This window comes from Schistocerca serialis, chromosome 10 (assembly GCF_023864345.2).
Source record: "Schistocerca serialis cubense isolate TAMUIC-IGC-003099 chromosome 10, iqSchSeri2.2, whole genome shotgun sequence".
NCBI lineage: Eukaryota > Metazoa > Arthropoda > Insecta > Orthoptera > Acrididae > Schistocerca > Schistocerca serialis.
The window spans coordinates 143,619,973-143,640,186 of NC_064647.1; the positions used below are offsets into that span (position 1 = coordinate 143,619,973).

Genomic DNA, 20,214 nt, shown 5'->3' on the forward strand with positions numbered 1-20,214 from the left:
AACCGGTCAAGATACCAGTCGTGTGACCACAGGTTCAGAAATGCAATAAAAGATTTTCAGAACAGTTTACCTCCCTATCTAAAATTCAGTGATTGAACACAAGAAACATTTTTTGTCACCGCGCAATACGTTTCGAATCTCGTGCAGACACCACACAGGCTGACAGCAATTAAAGAACAATTGTGTGTCCAATGTCGCCCATTTTTGCCTGTTACGAAAATAAGCCTACATTCGTGCACGCATAAAATGTATTCGCAGTTGAGAATATATGGAGAACCGTCAGCCGTATAATAGAATGACGACAGTGAAAATTTGCGCCGAACCGCACTCGAACCCAGATCTCCCGCTTATCGCGAACGGTCTCCTTAACATTTTGGCTATGCGAGCACCACTCACGGCCAGACCCAGACTTCTATCCCGTCGCCAATCACAGCCAAATGGTAAGGCGACCGCTTGCGATAAGCCCGAGATCTGGGTTCCAGTCCCGGTTCGGCACAAATTTTCATTGTCGTCAATCCATTATACGGCTGATGGTTGTCCATATGCGCAACTGCGAATACGTTTCATGTATTTCATAACGGCTGTAATCGCCGCTGTGTCCAAACGAACATTGCATCGTAATTCGGAGTCCGGCCCCACGGTAGTTGAGTGGTCAGCGCGACAGAATGTCAATCCTAAGGATCCGGGTTCGATCCCCGGCTGGGTCGGAGATTTTCTCCGCTCAGGGACTGGGTGCTGTGTTGTCCTAATCATCATCATTTCATACACATCGAGGCGGAAGTCGTCGAAGTGGCGTCAAATCGAAAGACTTGCATCTGGCGAACGGTCTACCCGACGGGAGGCCTTAGTCACACGACTTTTTTTTTATCGTAATCTGGAATGGCGCGGGCCCTGCAATATCGTAAGACTACATTGATTTCCCCATTTTAGTCCCTTTAAATGATTTCGACAGGTTCGTAGTATACTTATGTGCCCCTCAGTCAAACGCATAATGGAACAAGAACAAAAAAGGCAATTTATCAAATGGACAAAAGCTCTCTACACCAGCAATGACAAACGCTACTACATGTCTGGTTCGTACTACGGGTCACGCCACACGACGCACAGTAAGTACACGAGTAGGACTTTTCCGATTTACTCCAAAGAGCGCCTTCACCTTCCACGTCTTCCTCGCCCGAGAGTAATAAGACGAAAGACAGAAATGCGACATCGATCATCTGCCTCGCGACGTACACCACTTCTTTAACATGAAGAAAGGGACAGCGCCCCCCTCCTCTCTCTCTCTCTCTCTCTCTCTCTCTCTCTGTGTGTGTGTGTTGTGTGTGTGTGTGTGTGTGTGTGTGTGTGTGTGTGTGTGTGTGTGTGTGTGTGTGTGTGTGTGTGTGTGTGTGTGTGTGAGCCGGCCGCTGTGGCTGAGCGGTTCTAGGCGCTTCAGTCCGGGACCGCGCTGCTACGGTCGCATGTTCGAATGGATGTGTGTGATGTCCTTAGCTTAGTTAGGTTTAAGTAGTTCTAAGTTCTAGGGGACTGATGACCTCAGATGTTAAGTCCCATAGTGCTTAGAGTCATTTGAACCATTTCTTCTTCCTCGCCGTAAGGAGGACATGGAAGGTAATGAGAGTAAGCAGCATCTGTGTGTTCTTAGTCGTCTCTCAACATTTGGCGCTATTTATATCCTTTATATAACCTACCAGGTTTGGTAACAACACTGAAGACAAATAACAGTAATGCACTCTGCTGGCCGTTGAGAATTGCAGCTCTAATCAGCTAGGTGCATGCCTCTCCCCCCCCCCCCCCCTCCTCACCCCCTCCCCCCTCCACTCCTCCCCAACCATGTCTTCTGGCGCTTGAGATGTTTCGTCAGGCAGTGTGAGCAGAGATTCAGTGCATATAAAGAATGGCATCATGAAACCTACCGATAGATGCTCGAATGTACTCGTATATTTATGCGGACATCCAGTCTCCGTCAAAAGACATCCTTAAGTCACATTTGTTTTCAGCATCTGTCACAATCTTTGACACTGCTGAAGCCACGATTTCGGCAACTGAATTGGCAAGATACACGGAATGTACACGCTGGAGGAAGCTAACGGTAGATGCGAAAGGACATTGTCGGCGCCGTGGCTTTCACCAGGGAGAGCTGCGGTCGAGGTTATCTGCGAAGTTTCCGGTGTTTCCAGTGTACCGTTTAGCGATAAGCCGCCACAGGCGTGGGCCGGCAGGGTCGCGGGAGCGTACGTCACGTACCGCAAAACACTGAAGCCGTCCTCACAGCTGACGCGGACGTGACCGTGGGCGCGGACAGGAAATCCAGCCTCGCGAGACACGGTGCCTTCATCACACGGAACGTGCTGTTTGGCGTGATTTACTACCGCAGCGCTCTCTGGCGGCAGATGCCAGCTGTATGTCGCTCGCAAACCGCACCGTTTAGAGCTGCAAAACTACCGTAGGCTGTCCTGAACTCTCACAAGCAAGCGCAGACTTCGGCAGTTTTCCTAGTAGCTTTGGTCAGTTCAGGTCGTAGCCGCGTTACCTGTACGTGAGGTGGGTTGCATACCTACACCGCATTACCTCACAACGATCGCTTTCTTTACGTATGCGATCAGTGTCTTACTAGATTCCCATAAAAACCTGAAGCGGTAATCCGTGTAGAAACTAAGTGAATACAGGGTGTTACAAAAAGGTACGGCCAAACTTTCAGGAAACATTCCTCACTCACAAAGAAAGAAAATATGTTATGTGGACATGTGTCCGGAAACGCTTACTTTCCATGTTAGAGTTCATTTTATTACTTCTCTTCAAATCACATTAATCATGGAATGGAAACACACAGCAACAGAACGTACCAGAGTGACTTCAAACACTTTGTTACAGGAAATGTTCAAAATGTCCTCCGTTAGCGAGGATACTTGCATCCACCCTCCGTCGCATGGAATCGCTGATGCAGCCCTGGAGAATGGCGTATTGTATCACAGCCGTCCACAATACGAACACGAAGACTCTACATTTGGTACCGGGGTTGCGTAGACAAGAGCTTTCAGATGCCCCCATAAATGAAAGTCAAGAGGGTTGAGAGCGTGGAGGCCATGGAATTGGTCCACCTCTACCAATCCATCGGTCACCGAGTCTGTTGTTGAGAAGCATACGAACACTTCGACTGAAATGTGCAGGATCTCCATTGCGCATGAACCACATGTTGTGTCGTACTTGGAAATGCACATGTTCTAGCAGCACAGGTAGAGTATCCCGTATGAAATCATGATAACGTGCTCCATTGAGCGTAGGTGGACGAAACTAAAATGAGCTCTACCATGGAAATTAAGCGTTTCCGGACACATGTCCACATAACATCTTTTCTTTATTTGTGTGTGAGGAATGTTTCCTGAAAGTTTGGCCGTACCTTTTTGTAACACCCCGTATATGTAAAGGGTGGTGCAACATTATTTTGTGTGTAACTTTTTTGCTATACATAGTTATCCTCTTGTCTGTTAATTAAAAATAAATAGTATTTACTGCAATACTGAACTTGTCAATGTTTAATTCAGGTTTTATTCGAAAATTGTTGATTGACGTGAAAAAAGGAATGTTGTAGTAAAAATAAAAAATAAAAACAGATTTATCATATAGAGCTACAAAACGCCATTTCCTCAACAAAAGGGTAAAATGAAAAAGGCAAAAGAAAAATATATCAAATACCGCTTCTATACTTCGTCGAACTTCCATAGCACATGTTTTTGTTGACCATGAACAACTTTCCCATTTATCTGTGATAACTGGAAACTCTTGCCTTCGGTCATGATGATGAACGTTCTACTGAATACAAAATAGCAACAATAATTTATATATTTTTTTGTTTGTGGATGCAAACTGTACTTGCATCAAAAGTAACTGCTTTGGATACATAAAAGTGCAGTAGTTAAGCAGTCCAGTAATTTTTATTGCTTACAGAATGCAATTTATATTTGTAAGAACATATAATACACAATGGACTAACGATGAAGGACGTGCTGTTCTAATTACGTGAAAAACAATCAATCAAACTACAAAAACCAAAGAGAAATCAGCGGCTCCCAGTTTCTCTCTTACACATTCACTTCTTTTTTTCCCCTACGAGTGCTACCAAAACTTCGGTAATGCTACCATCAACTACGACATTTTTATAGGGTACGAAAACTACCGAACCGTAGTTAACTCAATTAAAAGACGTAATTGCTCCTCTTTCCATATACTTGTCAAGCTGTTGTACCTGTACTATACATAAAGAAAAATTTCAATACGCATAGCCGGCCGAAGTGGCCGTGCGGTTAAAGGTGCTGCAGTCTGGAACCGCAAGATCGCTACGGTCGCAGGTTCGAATCCTGCCTCGGGCATGGATGTGTGTGATGTCCTTAGGTTAGTTAGGTTTAATTCTAAGTTCTAGGGGACTGATGACCACAACAGTTGAGTTCCATAGTGCTCAGAGCAATTTGAACCATTTCAATACGCATAAACATGTTATGAGGCAGAAATGTAAGATCCATGTCCTGTCAGTAAGGATATCAGCTTATAAAAGTTGACGAAGTCGTAGAAACGCATTCCTGAGAGCGAGCATACTTACATTTACATAACATCGAATATTACAGAAAATATTTGTATTATGTTATTAATAAAGTTTTACAACCTTTTAAAAATGGCGGAGACGAATGAAAGAAGCAAGACGCAAACCCCTTGCGAGCTACATATTAATTTCACTCGACGTCTCTGCCCTCTACGCTACACTAAACTTGCGTAAGAGGCGAAATTTTATTTTAGCTTACGATGTTCTCAAGGCTTTAATCACCGACATGTTACTGAATGACATTTCGTTATAACAATTCCTGCCAAGAACAAAGTTTTTTTGATGAATTCGCACTGTGCTGTTGCCGTAAAACAGCATACTTTTCGTAAGACGCAAATAGGCAAATACGAAAATTCTTTAACCGCCAATATCAAGTTCCCCGTCATTTTATTACAGCGAATTATACCACTAACGATGCGTTTTCGAGAGACGCTCCTCAGTGTGCTGGTGCTCTGAAATAGCATATATTCAGTAGGCATAAGCTATAATACGAAATGCATCAAATATGAGCTTCAACTGAAAACTACGAAATATAATACGAGATCTTCAAGTTATTCCCTCTTATTTGGTCAACTTTTCGCAGCACGTCGCAGAAATATCGCAGAGCCTGTTTTGCGTTTCCTCCTTAACGTGAAATAGAAGAAAGTGACGTCACAAAACTGTTACACCTCCTGTGTCAGGATGGCTGGAAGCGGTTGCTCACTTCAGCTTGTTCTGATGAAGGAGGCTGTAAGTACCGTAGTAGCAGAAGAACCAATCCGCGTTCTAAAGCACGATCTGCATGGTGTCGTAAAATGCTATAACTAACTAGCGTTAAGAAAATAAAAAATCAAATTCATAAAACCTACCTCAAATGACGGCCGGCTAGTAACACATAAAATACTCATAAAACAAAAGTCATAAAACAATACCTAGCTTAAATACACAGCGCGATACTACGGCGTGTCTTTACTCACATAACTGAATGCTTAGAACATACTAAAGAAGCGTCATGTAGTAAAACAAAAAATTTTACAAAAATATCGTGAGAAATGGAAATAAAATGCTCTCCACACAGAGTGTCATAAAACAATACCTAGATTAAATGATTTTATGTTTTATTAGGGGACTTAATTAGATGTAGCTTTTATGAACGTAGTTTATTATTTGGTTAACGCTAGGTAGTAATATCATTATAAGGTATTTGGCAGATAGTGCCTTCGAGCGCACATAGGTTCTCATGCTGCTACGGTACTTGCGGCCTCTTGCGTATTTACTTTTAAGCCGTCGTAATGCCGCGTATCAGTTGTCCTGTTGCTGTTTGACAAGAAGCGCTGATAACACACTGCGGATGAACTTGCACATGTTGCTCATGATTGACGATTGTGGCTATTTGCCAATGTACCGGTTATATTTCGTGTCAATACGTACGATGAAGGCGTGTAAATGTTTCTGTATAAAAGCAAGAAATGTGAACTTGTTTGCTGCAAATAAAGTTTTAGCAAGTGCTGTAATTTGTTTATAGGCGATGGAATGATAATGGACATCGTGTTCGAAATTAGTCACCGCAAATAAGTGATTTTTTCAAAAAATGGTTCAAATGGCTCTGAGCACTATGGGACTTAACATCTATGGTCATCAGTCCCCTAGAACTTAGAACTACTTAAACCTAACTAACCTAAGGACATCACACACATCCATGCCCGAGGCAGGATTCGAACCTGCGACCGTAGAAGTCGCGCGGTTCCGGACTGAGCGCCTAAAACCGCTAGACCACCGCGGCCGGCAGTGATTTTTTCATCACAATCTCGACAGAAATAATAGTTCCATCTATCCTAATTATCAACACACATCATAAACCACCATTCACGAGGAGAGAAACACGTTATACACAGCTTGGCTGCAATGAAAAGCATTTTGCACGCTAGTACGCGTTCAGCGATGATCCCTATTGCCACTAACATATTGAGATACCAGTTACGTGCTGATAACAGCGCTGTAGATAAAACTCACCAGGCAGAGACTAATACTGTAACGAAATAAATATGTGAAAACCAGTGTTAGAGTAGTTACGAACATGGGCTACACGCACCATCTACGCGCGTACTGCAAACCCGACGCACTGATTGGACAACGCGCCCGCGGACACCGAACAGCGACCAATTAAATCAGGGCTCGCAAATACAGGAGGTGCGGCCACCGACGATCGGTGATACAATCAAACGAGACTCAGGCACGCACTGGTACAAATGGAGCAAGCAAATACGTATCCCTTCGACCACAAAATAAAATTCAATAGAACAAATAAATAAACAGTATCCCCGATATACGCACTAATGCGCTCTCTCTCTCTCTCTCTCTCTCTCTCTCTCTCTCTCTCTCTCTCTCTCGCTCACACACACACACACACACACACACACACACACACACACACACACAGAGTCACTGCCAAAACTACGCTTAAACGAACGAGTTCGTATTTTCAGTTGTTGTATGCGCAGTCTAGATACTGGACATCATAGGAAATGCTAAACAGGACACGTCGGATGCCGGCCGCGGTGGACGAGCGGTTTTAGGCGCTCCAGTCCGGAACCGCGCAAATGCTACGGTCGCAGGTTCGAGTCCTGCCTCGGGCATGGATGTGTGTGATGTCCTTAGGTTAGTTAGGTTTAAGTAGTTCTAAGTTCTAGGGGACTGATGACCTCCGATGTTAAGTGTCATAGTGCTCACAAGGGAACCTCCCCATCGCACCCCCCTCAGATTTAGTTATAAGTTCGCACAGAGGATAGGCCTTGAAAAACTGAACACAGATCAATCGAGAAAACAGGAAGAAGTTGTGTGGAACTATGAAAAAATAAGCAAAATGTACAAACTGAGTAGTCCATGCGCAAGATAGGCAACATCAAGGAGAGTGTGAGCTCGGGAGCGCCGTGGTCCCGCCGTAAGCGTGAGCAGCTGCGGAATGAGAGGTCCTTGGTTCAAGTCTTCCCTCGAGTGAAAAGTTTAATTTTTTATTTTCAGACAATTATCAAATTTCAGGCACTCACACATAATCAACCTCGCTCTCCAAAATTCCAGGACATGTTCAGATTTGCTTGGACATATACAGGATTTGACGGTCTACACACGGAAAAATTTGTAAACGTTAAAAACATATGTTTTGACAGAGCACAGGGAAAACTGTGCGACTGTGAAACTGCTGCATTCATTTATTGCAGTTTGTGTTTTCATCACTTTTTTGGGAGTGATTATCACATCTACAAGAAAACCTAAATCGGGCAAGGTAGAAGAATCTTTTTACCCATTCACCAAGTGTACAAGTTAGGTGGGTCGACAACATATTCCTGTCATGTGACGCACATGCCGTCACCAGTGTCGTATAGAATATATCAGAACGGACAGATCATAACTTTGCGAAAATAAAGAAAGTAAACCTTTCACTCGAGGGAAGACTGGAAACAAGGGCCTCTCGTTCAGCGGCTGCTCTCGCTAACCACGGGACCACGGCGCTCCTGAGCATACACTGTCCTTGATGTTGCCTATCTTGCGCATGGACTACTCAGTTTGTATATTTTGCTTATTTTTTTCATAGTTCCACACAACTTCTTCCTGTTTTCTCGATTGATCTGTGTACAGTTTTTCAAGGCCTATCCACTGTGCCAACTTATAACTAAATCTGAGGGGGGTGCGATGGGGAGGTTCCCTTTTCAGAGCCATTTGAACCATACGTCGGATGGCAAGTTGCTAAAAATACCTAAGGGATTTCCAGGTAAGAGTAAACAGTTAAGGAAAAATATGTGGATATCTAATTAATTTTTTATTGTAATCTAACTATTTACACTCCGATTACATATCAAGGGATAACGCTGTAAGGTGAGAGGCCTATGGAATGGAAACATGAAGGGAAGTTGAATGGTCGACTTTTGTTTACTGAGAGAATGCTAGGAAATCTTAGCTCATCTATAAAGCAGACAGCGTACAAAACACGAAGTTAAACCCATTCTTGAGTACTGTCGAGTGTTTGGGGTCCCTAATAGGTCGGAAGACGTCGAAGAAATTCATCAGAGGCGAACTGCTAGATCTGTTACTGGCAGGTCCGATCAAACGCGGTTATTATGGAGATGCTTCCTGAACTCAAATGGGAATCCTTGGAGGGAAAGTGACATTATTTTCGCGAATATTTCTTCTTTTGCTTTCCTCCTCCTGTCTAGAAACACTAGTGAGAAAATTTAGACAACAGGCTTTTAGTAGTATGACTCTGCTGTTGCCGACGTACATTTCGCGTAATGAGACCTTAGACATGGCTGGAGACATTAGGGTTCACATCGCGGCTTTTGTGGAATCAGTTTACTAGCGAACAAAGAACAATTTCCTGTTTGCAGAACGACATGTTTTTCTGATCTAGAAGGTTCTGTTTCCGTTTTCTCTCTTCCCTTAGGGTTTCCCTCTCTTCCTTATCCTTATATTCGTATTCGAAAGCATGCTTCATCAGTAACGATGAGGATAGGATTAGTGTTTAACTTCCCGACGACGAAAAAATCCTTCATTTGCGGTGACTAGTTTCGGACACGACATACATTATCAAACCATCGCCTATAAACAAATCACAGCACTTTTACAAACAATTTCACATTTCTCGCTTTTATACAGGAACAGTTACTTGCCTTCACGGAACGTATCGACACGTAATATAACCGGTACATTTGCAAACAGTCACAATCGGCATTCATGAGTAAGATCTACGAGCTCATCCACTGCGTGTTATCAGCGCTTCTTGCCAAACAGCGGCCGGCCGAAGTAGCCGTGCGGTTAAAGGCGCTGCAGTCTGGAACCGCAAGACCGCTACGGTCGCAGGTTCGAATCCTGCCTCGGGCATGGATGTTTGTGATGTCCTTAGGTTAGTTAGGTTTAACTAGTTCTAAGTTCTAGGGGACTAATGACCTCAGCAGTTGAGTCCCATAGTGCTCAGAGCCATTTGAACCATTTTGCCAAACAGCACCAGGATAAAAACAGCTTTAAAGTAAATACGCTAGAGGCAGCAAGTACCGTAGTAACAAGAGAACATGTCCGCGTTCTAAGACACGATCTGCCAACGGCATCACTAACTAGCGATAATCAAATAATGAATTAAATTCATAAAACCTACATCAAATTGCGGCCGACTAATAACACATAAAACACTCACAACACCAAAAGTCATAAAACAATTCCTAGATTAAATATACGGCGACGTACTACGGCGCATCTTCACTCACATAATCGAATGCTTAGAACATACTGAAGAAGCGCCATGTAGTAAAACAAAAAGTTTTACAGAAATGTAAACAAAATGCTCGTCACAGAAGGTGTCGTAAAACTATAGATTAAATTATTTTATTTTTTATTAGTAGACTGCAATTAGATGTATCGGATATCGCTTCTCCGCACCCCCCCCCCCCCCCCCCCCCCCACCGCGACAGCGGAGTTGATCTCAAACGTTTGTGTATATATTATCCCGGCCAGTTAAGAACCATTCCCTGCCGTGTGGGTCAGGCATAAAACATCTCTGAATCACGTTGTGAATCTAGTCGTGTGAACTAGCACTTGAAAATTGATCGCGTTTTTGCAGAGATATTTCATACACCTTCAACCACGACGGATCCAAAGACATTTTTGTTCTTTTTTATTACTCTGGAGTAAGATAGCAATTGAGTTCCAGTCTATTTTTACTAATTTGTTTCCCTGAGTAATTTGATTTAGTTACTTTAGCAGTCTGTATGCATTCGTTGAATCCTATCAAATCCGTTTGTAAAAAGGTTTATCAGCTTCCATCAATAACCCTTGAATGTTCGCAGATATTATTGTCTATGTACTAGCTGATTATGGAATTTAGTACACACTGGGAATGTCTCGTATATTTCTGTTTTATTGACACAGTTAAGTTCTTAAATTAATGAGAGATGGCACCGGGGGATCAATGAAAGGCGAGTTGATCCTAGTGTGTATTGTTGCGGTATGATAACAGTCAGTCAGTACTACATTCCTTCAAAAAATGATTCAAATGGCTCTGAGAACTACGGGACTTAACAGCTGAGATCATCAGCCCCCTAGACTTAGAACTACTTAAACCTAACTAACCTAAGGACATCACACACATCCATGCCCGAGGCAGGATTCGAACCTGCGACCGTAGCAGCAGCGCGGTTCCGGACTGAAGCGCCTAGAACCGCTCGGTCACAGCGGCCGGCTGGTGTGAGTTTCCCAAATCACTAGAATCGTTACAATAAGATCGCTGGACTACAAAGAAACGTTCTGCCCGGTTCATTCGAGAGTGGCAAAGTTCTATTTCTTGCTAGGAATCTAGAAATTGGCTGTTCGTTTATAATGGAGACTGTTTCCAATACGGACATTCTTAATTTCTCGTAGATTCTATGGGCGGGGGAGAGGAAGAGGGTGAGATTAAGAGGGACTGGAGTAGTCCTAATTTAGACCCACGCGTAATGAGAGAGCAGCTCACGAGAGAGAGAAGCAAAAACAGTACAACACTGAAACTGTTAGCTGAAAGGGAGGCCATATATGTGACTGAAATTTTGTAGCATCTAAACAATGTCGTATAGCGTGACTCATCTCTCCAAATCACTCGTTTCCAGTGGCGTCGCTTAGCTTTGACTACGGAAATTTGTGGCGTATCAGAAGCTGCTACACCATCGTACCCCGTTCTTTTTAATTCCATGCAGTCGCTGTGCTACCAGGACAACTGGTAGCATTTTGAAACTCACTAGTGATTCTTTCCGCTGATTTCTTATGATTGTTACAGTAAGTCAAATCACACACCACCTTCTGCAACGAACTGTTTTAGATCTGGAAACACCCGGCCAGTGTGGCCGAGCGGTTCTAGGCGCTTCAGTCTGGAACCGCGCGACCACTACGGTCGCAGGTTCCCCTCGGGCATGGATGTGTGTGATGTCCTTACGTTGGTTAGGTTTAAGTAGTTCTAAGTCTAGGGGACTGATGACCTCAGATGTTAAGACCCATAGTGCTCAGAGCCATTTTTAGATCTGGAAAGCAAACTATATTGTAAATATGTTTCATTAAAGGCATCTGATCTAAAGGTTGTTTTAAATTACCGTTACCAGTCACAAATTTTGTCAACTATTGTATTATTTATTTAGCGACGTGTTTCGAGGGTTAAACCTCATCTTCAGGCTAAATGCCATTACAAAAACAACTTTACAATAAAGTCATACCGATATTACATAGTCTTTTCGCAAATGCTATGCACTACAGAACTGTTCGTGATTGTGTTTCCACGTCACTGCTGTATTAATGACAATTTGTGAACAGTGGCCAAGATAGCCACGAAAATGGATACACCGCAACACATCACAGCGAGACTGCCACGCCAGAAGAACAAAGAGGACCACAGCATTTACGAAAAGACTACGTAACATCAGTATGACCTTATTGTAAAGTTGTTTTGTAGTGCCATTTAGGCTGAAGATGACGTTTTAACCCTCGAAACATGTCGCTAAATAAATAAGTAATACTCGTACAATAGTTGACAAAGTTTGTAACTGGTAGCGGTAATTTAAAAAGAAACCTTTACATATTTCTTGAGACAGCCACGGTCGAAAAATAGTCAAAATGGCTTCAGAATCTGATGTTTTACGTAAAAAAGAGACGGAATCGCGTATGGTGATAAAAATACTTTTTTTGTATTTGTACAGAGGCATTTTAAATACCTTTAATATCTTTTAACCACTAGGCCATCTAGTTCTATGACAGTAGAAGCACAAGGGAGTCGGGTCTAGGCGCAGGGATCTCTTGACTTGTTCACGTTACAGGTGTTTCAATTCTCTCTTCATCGCATGTTTCACAAAGAGAACATAAATATTATTTCGTTACAAGACTGTGAAAGCTGATTGTTCATCACGTCTCTCTCGGAAAAAAGGGAAGCAAAATGAGGTTTTAACACTCCGTCGACGACGCGTTCAGTAGGGGACGTAGAACAAGCTAGAACTGGAGCAGGGTAGGAAAGCAAACCGGCCAGTCCCCTGTTTCAGCAAACATTCCAGCATCAACGTCGAGTGATTCAGCGAAACCATGAAAAAATTGAAATCACGGTGCCGAAACGAGGTTCCGAACCGCTCTACTCAGTGCTGTAACGCTCCGTGCCACATCTCTCGCTGATCCGAGCTTTCACCTGCAGCAGTTCGTACATGTCAAGAAGTATTACTTACTAGGACTGTGCACAGCACTAAAAGGTAGAATATTAAAAAAATGCTAGGTTCAGATCCCAGCTGAACTATCCTGGTTTAATATCTTTTGTATATGCTGTCTCGCAGCTACAACAAATTGTATGTAATGCAAGTTTATACGTCTATTTGACCAGAGTTGCTATCTACTCTGTTTAGGAATAGTTTCATTTTATGCAGGGTGAAAATGTAGCACACTCAAAACCTGTGGAAAAACATAACAACACAACAAAGGAATAAATTCCAGCACTGGTAGAAGACATATTTTAAAAAATGCATTTCATGCAACTTATTGTATCATATACAAGAAATATTAAATCCGAATAGTTCAATCGGGATTTCACCCTAGCGGTTTTTTAATACTGCTACGTTTTAGTACCGCGCACAAATAAACTTTCTTGACACGTACTACTTTGTTTATATACATGAGATTGCAGATACGTTTATGATAGCTTGAAAATGAACCATACTCGAAACAAGTGTGAAATAAAATAAGAAAAAAAAGGCAGCTGAGAATACACATACAAAAACGCCTTTCATACAATATCCTGATTTAATTTTCAGTGTTTTCCAACAACACCTGCAATGACATCTGGGCTATTTCCTCTAAAAATATTGTTGTCCATTCCCTTTAATTGTTTCGTCAAGAAGAGCTACCTACAGCTCCCGCTAACGACAGTATCATCGACATAGCGTTAGGTGTCGAAGAAAAAGCTGTAATTCCAGCTTTTTCGTGAGAGCAAACGACAGAAGAAAAAGGTGCTGCACTCAGCGTTTACTGAAAGTGCTCTAATCAGCAGATGCATATTATTACTTCCCGTGTTTTTTGATCATCACATATTCGGCTCCAGTTGGGTGCCTAGTTTTATCATAAACAATCCACAACTGCACGACATTTCTATAAAAATGTGCATGGGCAGTTTAGATTTTCTTGCAATATCGAAAGGGACGAAACCTACAACGGAATAATCTTTATAATGTTATGGAATTATAAAACCCTTAACAGAGCATGATCTACAAAAGAATGGTGAAGGGGATTTACAGAAGTGCGAAATTGTTTATGAAAATGAAACGAGAGGGATGGATTCTAAATAATTGTGGAATACAAGAGGATAATAAGGAGGAAGATAAACAAATGCTAATATTTACCAATAGAGTAGAGGAACAGGCATTGAAGAAGACGTTTCAAACGCCCGTATCGCACTTTCTTTAGCGTCAGATGCTGTTTGTAGAAAACGACCGTATCTTGTCGTTAACTGCACGGGTTAACGCCTTGGGTTTACTTTGTAAATAGCGTGCGGAGGCTGCCTTTAAAAGACTCCGCTGCAAATTGCTGCAGGTAAACGACAAGTGACGGACTGCTCGCAAACGTGAAACACTTGCAGCCGCGCGTATGATCAGCGACACACGCAGCTGGCTGCAACTGTGACGGCTTAACGCTGACGTCAACCGCACCACGACACTACCCACGCACGACTGACCCGTGCTGCGCGTCTTGTTGGTTGTCGTCTGCGAACTGCAGCATCCGCCGCTAGGATCGCTGCATTCCACGCATGCGCTGTTTGCCGGCGTCGACGACCAGTAGCGTGCCAGATGTGCTCGGGTGCGGAGTCGTTCCGGTAACACACGAACTGTCTTCGCTTAACATGCACGCGCCGACTGTATACTGCGTCCGACAAGTCCCCGTACCCCTCAGCCAACGACGTACTTACAAAGATATACAAAATACGTTGTTGTTGTTGTGGTCTTCAGTCCTGAGACTGGTTTGATGCAGCTCTCCATGCTACTCTATCCTGTGCAAGCTTCTTCATCTCCCAGTACTTACTGCAGCATACATCCTTCTGAATCTGCTTAGTGTATTCATCTCTTGGTCTCCCTCTACGATTTTTACCCTCCATGCTGCCCTCCAATGCTGAATTGGTGATCCCTTTATGCCTCAGAACATGTCCTACCAACCGATCCCTTCTTCTAGTCGTGTCACAAACTCCTCTTCTCCCAAATCCTATTCAATACCTCGTCATTAGTTATGTGATCTACCCATCTAATCTTCAGCATTCTTCTGTAGCACCACGTTTCGAAAGCTTCTATTCTCTTCCTGTCCAAACTATTTATCGTCCACGTTTCACTTCCATACATGGCTGCACTCCATACAAATACTTTCAGAAACGACTTCCTGACGCTTAAATCGATATTGGCAAATTTCTCTTCTTCAGAAACGCTTTCCTTGCCATTGCCAGTCTACATTTTGTATCCTCTCTACCTCGACCAACATCAGTTATTTTGCTCCTCAAAGAGCAAAACTCCTTTACTACTTTAAGTGACTCATTTCCTAATCTAATTCCGGCAGCATCACCCGGCTTAATTCTACTACATTCCATTATCCTAGTTTTGCTTTTGTTGATGTTCATCTTATATCTGCCCTTCAAGACACTGTCCATTCCGTTCAACTGCTCTTCCAAGACCTTTGCTGTCTCTGACAGAATTACAATGTCATCGGCAAACCTCAAAGTTTTTATTTCTGCTCCATGGATTTTAGTACCTACTCTGAATTTTTCTTTTGTTACCTTTACTGCTTGCTCAATATACAGTTTGAATAACATGGGGGATAGGCTACAACCCTGTCTCACTCCCTTCCCAACCACTGCTTCCCTTTCATGTCCCTCGACTCTTGTAACTGCCATCTGGTTTCTGTACAAATTGTAAATAACCTTTTTGGTCCCTGTATTTTACCCCTGCCACCTTCAGAATTTGAAAGAGAGTATTCCAGTCAACATTGTCAAAAGCTTTCTCCAAGTCTACAAATGCTAGAGACGTAGGTTTGCCTTTTCTTAATCTAGCTTCTAAGATAAGTCGTAGGGTCAGTATTGCCTCACGTGTTCCAATATTTCTACGGAATCCAAACTGATCTTTCCCGATACGTATCCACGACATATGCATGTGCACCATCGTTCGCTATACAGAGATCTGTGCATTTCCCACATCTGTCTATACCTACACTCCGCTAGCCACCTTGCAGTGTGTGGCGAATGGTACTTCTTGTGTACAATTCTTCTCCTTCTTCCCCCCCCCCCCCCCCCCCCCCCGCCCTTTTTGCCTTGCTTGTTCAGTTCGCGAATGGTGCTTCGGAAGAACGTCAGCAACTCTCCGTACGAGTTGTAATTTCTCAAAGTTTCTCGTTCTGCTCATTTCGAAAGACAAGTTTGGAATCCTACTTTTCCCGTACCGTACTCTCTTGGGATTTCAACAGTAAAGCTCTCCGTGATGAAAAGCGCCTCTCTTGCAAGGTCTGACCCTGCAATATGTTGAACATTTCCGTAGCACTCTCGCGGCAATTACACGATCCCGTGACTGTTACATGGATCTTCTCTACCTATACTTTTAATCCAAACTGGCAAGGACCAGACTGAACAGCAGTATTCGAGAATTGTTTTGTTAGCTACTTCGTTCCTTGATGAATTACATTACCTCGCGATACTTCTAATGAATCTCAGCCTGGCATCCGCTTTGCCTGCTATTTATGTGGTCATTACACTCCTTGGTATTTTACAAAGGATATTGTTTCCAGCAGTTTATCTTCAATAGTGTAGTTATACAGTAACCCGCCGGGGTAGCCGGGAGCGCTAACGCGCTGCTTCCTGGACTCGGGTAGGCGCGCCGGCCCCGGATCGAATCCGCAATGCAGACTAACGAAGAGGGCCGGTGTGCCGGTCAGCCTGGATGTGTCTTTTAGGCGGTTTTCCACATCTCGCTAGGTGAATACCGGGCTGGTTCCCCACGTTCCGCCACTGGACTCGCATTCGGGAGGACGATGGTTCAATCCCGCGGCCGGCCATCCTGATTTAGGTTTTCCGTGATTTCCCTAAATCGCTCCAGGCAAATGCCGGGATGGTTCCTTTGAAAGGGCATGGCCGACTTCCTTCCCTAATCCGATGAGAAGATGACCTCGCTGTCTGCTCCCCAAACAATCCAATCCAATCCACGTTCTGCCTCAGTTACACGACTCACAGACATTTGAAACACGTTCGTACCATTCCATGGATTACACTAGACACAGACACTTGGGGTACACACATTCCGTCCTGGAGGGGGGGGGGGGGAATAAGGCGTGATGACATGAAGAGCATCCGGCCACCCCTTCAAATTAACTCGCCAAATCCAGTAAACCATAACAACAGACCCCGCAAGTCGGGATTAATGCTTGGAAAGAGAGAGTGTAGTTATACAGTAGTGGATCTATACTGGCGTTACAAAGGTCATAGGATACCTCCTAATACCGTATCGAACCCGCTTTTGCGTAGTACAGCAACTCGACACGGCATGAACTGAACATCTTTGCAGAAATATTCGGCCATACTGCATCTACACGCGTCCACAATTACGAAAGCGTTGCCGGTGCAATATTTTGTGCACGAACTGACTTCTCGATTATGTCCCATAAATGTTGGATGGGACTGATGTCGGGCGATCTCGCCAGTCACATTATTCGCTTGATTTGTCCACATTGTTCTTCTAACTGGTCACGAGCAAACTTCATCCGATGACATGGAAGACTATCATCCAAAAAAATTCCATCGTCCATTGGGAATAGCCGATCATAACCACTACCAGTCAATGATCGGTATAGTTGGACCTGTGGACCAAGACCGTTGCATGTAAGCACGTCCCACACCATTGTTCAGCCACCACCAGCTAGCACAGTGCCTTTCTGACACATTAGGCAATGGCTTCGAGGGGCCAGCGCCACATTCGAAGCCTACTGTCAGCTCTTACCAACTGAAATCGAGACTCATCTGAATCGTCTAGGGTCCAACCGATATGGTCACGAGCCCAGGAGGGGTGCTGCAGGCGATGCCAAATTTCGCAGCACTGTCCTACCGGCTACGTTCGCCGACATCTCAGATAGATTTCTGCGGCTGTTTCACGCAGTTTTTGCTTGTTCGTTAGCACTCACAGCTCTACGCAAACGCCAGTGCTCTCGCTCGGTAAGCGATGACCGTCGGCCACTGCGTTGCCAGTGCTGTGAGGTAAATTGGTACGCTCGCCAGAGTCTAGACACTGTGGCTCTCGGAATATTGAATTCCCTAACGATTTCCGAAATGGAATGTCCCATGTGTCTAGCTCCGACTACCGGAATGCGTTCAAAGTACCGGGTGATCAAGAAGTCAGTATAAATTTGAAAACTGAATAAATCACGGAATAATGTAGATAGAGAGGTACAAATTGACACACATGCTTGGTATGACATGGGGTTTTATTAGAACCAAAAAAATACAAAAGTTCAAAAAAATGTCCGACAGATGGCGCTTCATCTGATCAGAATAGCAATAATTAGCGTAACAAAGTAAGCCAAAGCAAAGATGATGTTCTTTACAGGAAATGCTCAATATGTCCACCATCATTCCTCAACAACAACTGTAGTCGGGGAATAATGTTGTGAACAGCATTGTAAAGCATGTCCGGAGTTATGGTGAGGCATTGGCGTCGGATGTTGTCTTTCAGCATCCTTAGAGATGTCGGTCGATCACGATACACTTGCGACTTCAGGTAACCCCAAAGCCAATAATCACACGGACTGAGGTCTGGGGATCTGGGAAGCCAAGCATGACGAAAGTGGCGGCTGAGCACACGATCATCACCAAACAACGCGCATCCGTCGGACATTTTGTGTACTTTTTTTTTTGTTCTAATAAAACCCCCTTGTCATTCCAAGCATGTGTGTCAATTTTTACCTCTCTATCTACATTATTCCGTGGTTTCTTAAGTTTTCAAATTTATACTGACTTTTTGATCACCCGGTATTTACTATCAAAAACAGTCTTGATCACAATTTATTTATTACGGTGACCGCTTTCGACCACTACTGTGATCATCTTCAGACCTACAACTCGTATACAAAGGCTTTAATTAGAGGGCTACATACATCAAAGAAAATCCATAAAGTTATAAAGCTATAAAACGATGGAATCTACATATGAACTTCATAGACAATATTTCATAAATGTGCACAACTACTGTGTGCTCTCCATTTTTTTTTTCTTTTTAGTATTGATCTGAAAGAATTATTATGTAATCTATGTAAATGAAAGTCTCTTATTACACCAGTAAATCGTATCTGCGCAGCATGTACTATACATGTCAGCGAAAGATTATTGCAGCCTACTCACTGAAAATCGTTTCAATAAAGACATGTTGCTTCTCAATAGTACTGCCTGATCAAAAAGTCAGTATAAATTTGAAAACTTAAGAAACCACGGAATAATGTAGATAGAGAGGTAAAAATTGACACACATGCTTGGAATGACATGGGGTTTTATTACAACGAAAAAAGAAAACAAAAAAAGTATTGCTAGACGCGTGAAAGATCTCTTGCCCGCGTCGTTTGGTGATGATCGTGTGCTCAGCCGCCACTTTCGTCATGCTTGGCCTCCCAGGTCCCCAGACCTCAGTCCGTGCGATTATTGCCTTTGGGGTTACCTGAAGTCGCAAGTGTATCGTGATCGACCGACATCTCTAGGGATGCTGAAAGACAACATCCGACGCCAATGCCTCACCATAACTCCGGACATGCTTTACAGTGCTGTTCACAACATTATTTCCCGACTACAGCTATTGTTGAGGGATGATGGTGGACATATTGAGCATTTCCTGTAAAGAACATCATCTTTGCTTTGTCTTACTTTGTTACGCTAATTATTGCTATTCTGATCAGATGAAGCGCCATCTGTCGGACATTTTTTTGAACTTTTGTATTTTTTTGGTTCTAATAAAACCCCATGTCATTCCAAGCATGTGTGTCAATTTGTACCTCTCTATCTACATTATTCCGTGATTTATTCAGTTTTCAAATTTATACTGACTTTTTATCACCCGGTATGTTGATTCCTGTTGTGTGGCCATAAGAACATTGGAAACCTTTTCACATGAATCAAGTGAGTACAAATGGTAGCTCCGTCAAGGCACTGCCCTTTTATACTAGCGCCACACTACATGTGTTTATCGCTATACCATGAGCTGTCGTCTCAGTGTATTTCCTTCTATATGTGCAATGCGGTACATTTAATTTAGACCGCACCATTAAATGATTCGTCAGACAGGACAAAGAGTAAAAGAAAACGATTTTTTTCAGTATCCACTTTCGTTGGCGTGTCTTGGTGCGTCGGTTCCTCGCAGAAAGGGTGGCCCCAGTACCCAACCGAGTCTATACGTGCACACCTTCTAAGCTGGCCGCAGAGTCCATATCAATAACGTGTTACGCCGGGGACGCGACGAAATAAGCCGTGATAATGTGTCAGGACTGACGAGGAGCCGGCCGAAGTGGCCGAGTGGTTCTAGGCGCTACAGTCTGGAGCCGAGCGACCGCTACGGTCGCAGGTTCGAATCCTGCCTCGGGCATGGATGTGTATG

General features: G+C 43.5%; 1 protein-coding gene across 2 annotated transcripts in view; it reads right to left on the bottom strand.

The window, feature by feature from the left end:
• LOC126424745 (protein sprint) overlaps positions 1–20,214 on the bottom strand; it is a 551,880-nt gene that overhangs the window by 319,940 nt on the left and 211,726 nt on the right. Inside the window, exon 1 of one of the 2 annotated variants that reach the window (XM_050087463.1) lies at positions 13,960–14,263. The exons of the other annotated variant lie outside the window; for it this stretch is intronic. The gene's annotated coding sequence lies outside the window, so the exon portion shown is untranslated. Of the gene's footprint in view, positions 1–13,959; positions 14,264–20,214 lie in introns of those variants that run through there. 2 annotated transcript variants of the gene reach the window in all.